This window comes from Amblyomma mixtum, unplaced genomic scaffold, assembly GCF_055824585.1.
Source record: "Amblyomma mixtum isolate Tamu unplaced genomic scaffold, ASM5582458v1 scaffold_18, whole genome shotgun sequence".
Classification (NCBI taxonomy): domain Eukaryota; kingdom Metazoa; phylum Arthropoda; class Arachnida; order Ixodida; family Ixodidae; genus Amblyomma; species Amblyomma mixtum.
In genome coordinates, this window is record NW_028317715.1 from 1,317,124 (window position 1) to 1,323,487 (window position 6,364).

Below are 6,364 nucleotides of genomic sequence, written 5' to 3' on the forward strand. Positions count from 1 at the left end.
TGAGCATGATGTTCAGGTCCAAGAACAGGAGGCGGTTAAGCACAGGTAACTCGTACGTACAACAGAATCTTTTTCCATGTTGCACAAATTGTTCTACAATATTCAGCGCAATTTACTCATACCGGCCTTGGTCACTTTTCTTTAAATTTACTAAAAAATCGTCTACATGTCTAAAAATCTTCAGGACATTGCCTTCGTCAGTTAGTAAAGCCAAACCGTTGTCGAATGATGCAAAAAAAATGATACAGAAAACTGGATCAAGAAATGATCCGATGCAAATGCCCTGACGCTGTAGATAGCGCCGGTTGTCAAACTCGATAAAAGTAGCGTTGATATAAAATTCTAAAAGTGACATGAAGTTATCTACGCTTAAGCCGGCTGTATTCTGGAAGGCGATAGTACCGTTTGCTTCAATGCACTGTCTGACAGCAATAAACATGTCCTTATGTGGTATATAATAAAAAAGATCTTCAACATCTATGGAAAAGGCAAATCCAATCTGGTCTCCTTTCAACATACTGCACCTTCCAATGAATTCTTGGCGGCAAAGGTATCCGAAAGTTGCTGTAGTTTTAGCGAGGCAATCTTTTAGTGAGCAGGAGTTTTTGCTTACACAAACAAACTTTGAGGCCGGCTCTAATCTTGGGCATGATCGCGAACCTCCTAGTCGCTTAGCCGAATTTTAGCGTTGCTTTTCATGGCTCACAGCTGGAAGAATTAAATTACATTTCCTGCGTGCGGTGCGCTGTACATTCCAAACGCAAAGTGGCGTTTCTTGCCTCTATTTTCAGAACGATAGCGTGCCTCGCAGCGTTCTTAGTGTGTTATGTTTAGGCCTGCTCATCCGTTTGGCAATACTTAAAAAAAAATGTTTGAAAAAAAAGAACAATATAATAACACAAAACGAAATGTACTCTTGAGGAACACTTTGGCTTTTTACCTGGAAGGTATGAGTAAGACTAATTACTTCTCCAATTAAGGGTGTTCGATTAAGTTCTTCAATAAGGTGTGGGTTAATTCTCACGAAGTTCAAAATCGATTGCGCGGAACGTGACACAGGAAATTATTTGGAAAAGGCAGTGAAAATATTTGTGAAATGCGGTGTCAGGGCATGTTATAATTGACAGCCAGGGGGATTATTGTCAAGTTGTGCCCGCACACCAAATCTTTACACGTGCACAAACAAAATTAGCTAATCACGGGGAAGTTCTAACAAATGGTCTCCTATGTTTCACTATTGACTAATCAGATGATCGATAAACCCGGCGAAAAAAGCGTTTCCTAACGCACTCTTTTTTATTTTTCATATTTCATTTCTGTCATTTTATTTTTTATTTTGGGGTCTTCTCTGATTTTTAGTTTGTTAGTTCCTGTATTTTATTTATGAAACCCATGCATTCACTGCATGCGCCTGTATTCATGCTTAAGGCATGAGTGTTCGCGGCGCAGTGGTAGCGTCTGCGCTTCGAATACCAAAGGCCCTGCTTTGCTTCCCAGCCTCGACACAGTTCTTTTTTAAGCAGTGGCGCCGAAACGCGGACACATTTGCGAACATTCCTTGGTCACGACAGTATGAGGCATTAAAGGCTTCCGCCTTAATAACCATTCCTTTTGTGTAGCTTTCTTCGATCGAACGCGAGTATGTTGCGCGCGATCACTACGTGTGACACACATTTTTACGTTCTGTCAGCAACAGCAGTAAGGCGCCTGCGATGTTTCGTTTGTCTAATTCATTCATGGACGTCGGACTCGGCAGCGCCGATCGAGATCCGTGGCGATCACAACCGATCGCAGTTCAGTTTTACCTTCGTCGAAAACGGCTTGGATTGAACACGGCTTCAACCTAGTTACACGAGCGAAAGCTCTGTTAAGCATGGTCCCCGTTCTCGGAAATCGAATGTCAAGGTCAGGTACCTAGTGGTCATGTTCATATGATCACGTGGTCACACTGCTCTAGCTAGGGCCATACCACAATGGCAGTTAAGTTCGCTGTCAAGTTGTGCGGCGCTGAAGGTCAGTGTCTCAACCACATCGAAGTCGCGAGTTGCACCTCGAGGATTAGAGCTGTCGCTCTAAGAACCTAGCTGAATAGCCGCACCAAATCTGCGTACATGTGCCGCCAGGAGCGCCAGTCTATCAGTCGGAACAGTGGAGCCGTCCAGCACAGGAGACAATAGAAAAACTGATTGTAATATCCACAATACCTCCTAAGCTTCATGCTGGCATGTGGACACAATATCCGGAGGCCCAAAATTTGCTGATTACAATCGAACGATCGTTCAACCACCTTATGTGCGATGGTTTTCATACGATTCATTTGCGCGCGCTGTGTAGACATACACATAGACAGTCTTTCGCTGGATTAAGAAGTTGTTCGTAAGGCGTTGTTAGTAAACAACCCTTATTGCCAAGTGTGCTCGGCAGTGCCTCCGCTGCCTGTGACCACCAGCTGCGTCTTCTCGGCGGCGGGGGAATCGCCTTGCTCTGTCGACACGCTTGGCATCCATGTATGCCACACAGTCTTGGCGAGAAGAAGGAAATAATTCGTGCCTCTGCTGTTAGGACTAAATATGACATGGACAGCAGGAGATAAACATAAGCCGCGGCGTCGCTCCGAAATTAGTGCACTCCCTCTTTCGTCATGGTGGCCATGCCTTGTGTGGTACGATAACACAGGGGGAGTCCGTCTTCGCTGGGGAGGAGCTTCAATTAGCGTTAATTTCATGGCTGAAATCAAGAAGGAAAACAGATCTTGGCAGGGCATGGTAAGTGAAGAGCAGATATTGAGGTCCCTCGTAGTAACGCACTTAATTCGAAGTCAGTAGCGTGAAATGTTGTCACAGTGGTTTGATAGCTTAGGGGCTGGTGCTGAAAGCCGACGCTGGACGAAAAAAGGCTTGAAAATGTTCCCGAGCGTTGCATTGATTATTTGGCGAAGCTAAATAAGCAAACTCATACTGATCAAGCGATCAGGTATGACCCACGATGGTATAACTGGCAATCAATGAGAGAATTGTTATCAGATAAAGCTGTCCTTTGAAATGACAATGTAAACTAAACGTCCCATAACTGCTGCTATCTGGGGACCATAGCACACCACAGAGGCGTCATCTGCGGTCCGTGATGTATATCACGAACGAAAATCGAAGGATGGACAGGACGACGCTTGTCTGCACAAAGCCCTTGTCTGGTTCGTCCGCTCCCTCTTTGGTTTATCTGTTGCGCACTATTTTGCATCATGAACGTTCAGCAACTGGCCCAACTTTCGGATTTGCTTAATCGGTGGTACCATTAGATCGCCAAATTTGCCAACATGCTTCTCGCAGGAGCGCACGGCCGGTTCCAGTCGTTCCAGTCGGCTGCTCCGCTCGGAGTCACTGCAGGCGATGGGGTTCCCGATTATGCTTGTTTTTGCCATCCTGGTCTGTGCTGCTGTGATCTTCCTGCTCCTATTCCCCTGGGTACCTGCAAGGGCACATACGCACTGTGAAACCATGTCCTGCAGGTTCCACAGGTAAGCAGTAGCTAAGTTGGCTGATTGCATTGCCATGGACAGTTGCGCGGCACGGAGCCCTCACCCTAGGCCCACCGCAACTAAATCGTGCCATAGCCACCTTTCATGTCGTTCACTCTTCATCCCCTTGCCATCGCGTAACATTTGGTGGGACGTGTGGGGTAATCATCGCCGTGCTTGTCCTGGAGCTTCGATGTGCTGTGTCTGCCGTGGTCGTCAGCCTTGTGTTCCTGGTCCGCACCGCTCGGCTGTGCCCCACCCCGCCTGATCAGAGCCGACCTCGTCGTTTGCCCTGGACCCGTCCACCGCCCCTACCACAGGACACGATGAAAATGATCCTACTGATCGGGCGCCAAGCGACCCAACCGATCCAAGACACATGAGCACACAGTCGCTCCGCCCATGCCGTTTGGTGCGCCCATGCTCCTCGGCCTTGGGCTCAAGGTTGCCTGTGTGCCGGAAGCTTTGTGGGCCAGTGCTCATCCGATTATCTCATCTCTTTAATCACGACGGCAAGCCCATCATCTTCTTCTCTTCTCTGTTGATGATGATGATGTCCTAAGGCTTAATGGCACATACCCACGGTGGGGGATTCATTCCTCGTGTCACGACCACCGTCACTTCTGTTTCGTCGTGACTGCCATTCTTCGAGATAGCGTGATCTCGACGATCGGTAGGTGACACCCGGTAGTGTCCACGGACTAGAAGACGACAAAGTGGGCAGTGGCGCGGCACGGAGAGCCCGTTCTAGACCCACGGCCATTAAATTGTGGCATAGCTGTCTTTCCTGTCGTTCTCTCTTCATCGGCTTGCCGTTACGCAACAATATTCGCGTATGGTAATCGAGTGGAGGAAGTAGCAAAGATTTTGCTATCCAACTGCGGTCAATTATGACGGCTGTAGCCTTTGCTTCGTCGTTTTTTGAATAGACTTACTAGGCACATAAAGTTAAATTTTCTTAATATCCTTTTTTGTGAGTTATCTAAAAATTATAGGGTGTTGCGGGAAAATTACGGCAAACGCGACAGGCGGGAAAACACTACTGGTAACCAAGGACTGTTTTGTTAGAATAAGCAAGCCATATCCTCAAAGAGGACATTCGCATCAGATGGCTGCATTGCGAGAAAATGAAAACCCGTCGCAGGGCATGAAAGGTGAGCATACGGAAAAGAAAACATGTAGCACCAGAATGCAACATTGAGGCCCTATACTTTTTGTCAACTGTAACATAGAGCGCGCAACGTTAATGCGTGATTACGGGACAAATCTGGAATGCCTCGAAGAAGTTCGATTGGAAGGCGCGGATCACAAGCGGATTTATGCGACGCTACCTCGCTCAACGTGCCGTATGCGCGAGGTACTGTCAGGCGGAAGGTTGCCCGAGGATGGTAGGTTGCTGGCGTCTGACATTTCTCTGTCCGGAATCACCCCTATCCGGAAATCTCGGAGTTGACGAGGAGCGCCAAAACTAGAGGTGCGATATCACAGGCTTCTAGGGCCGAACTGTGCATGCCCGGTATACGCTCCGGGCACGGGCAGCTCTACTTCATTTTAGCGCCCAGCGACGCTGCAACGCGGTGGCGCTCAGTTCAGAACTCTCAGCTGATACCTTGGTGCGAGCTACGCAGTGCGACAGGAGATGAAAATAATGTGGGGCAGCGCGTGCCCTGGGCGCAAGCCGGGCACGGGCAGTTCTGCCCTAGACGCCCCCAATGTCGCAGATCTAGTTTTGGCGCTCCACGGCAACCCCGTCATTTCCGGACAGTAGTGACTCCTGACACAACATGGAAAAACTTCAGGAGTATATCGGATAAGTTGGCCCTCAAATTCGGCGTCAGATTCGCGCCTGTCTTAGGCTACTAGTTCAGGAAGTCTTCGCCCTCAGCAAGCGAGAATGAGAGCTACGAGCGCTTGGTGCCTAAAACGACGCTGTGGAGATCGTCATAACGTCTGACCAAACTAAAAGAAAAGTCGCACTGGTGAAACATTTCGGGATACCAAAATGATATCCGAGCTGAAATCAAGAAGAGCAATGCTAAATGGACAATTTATTTAACCCGAACATGACTCACGGTCCCTCAGCACTATAGCCTGGATTACAGGAGAACAGAACAGAAGCTTGGAGTACTTTCGCTTTTGGCGATGGCCTTATCTCACGCACGCTGCGTTTGTTGTGCCACTTAGGATGATTTGCGCAGCCTGCGAGCAGGCGAGCAATGATTTCGCTTCCAATTGATCGGCGAGCGCCTGGCCGATCTGTTTCAATGTAACTTTTTATTTCTGTTTTTGGACCAACCCTGCTGAAAAAAAGTTTTGTGATGCAATAACCTCATAGAGGCTTTATCATAGAATATCATACAATCTGAATGATATATCAAACAATTTGTATAATTTTCTATGATATCTCTGTGATGACTGTATGATTTTACAGAAATTAATGGCATTTGTATGATATTTTTCTATGGTTTGCATGATAAGTCTATGATATTGGTACGATAAACTGTATGAATTTATTGCATCATACATCTTTTTTAAGCAGGGGAATGTTCTTCCCAGTTCGTTGTCGCCAGGCCTAAGAGGCGCTCTTCGATCCCCGCGCTTTCTGGAAGGGCCACTTAAATTTTACGACAAAAGTTTACGGCGCCTCGTCATTTCGGACACCCGCGTGGTGTGGCCAAAGTTGTTTGTTGCATCTGAGAGGAATGGCCATTGCCCTCATACATAATATGATGGAACGCCACAATTTTTCGTAATGAGAGAATTCGTTATAGCTTCGGCCGTTATAACTTACCTCTGCTGTGCTTAAAACACACAGATCGTTAATTATGAACGATGAACGTCCAAACATCT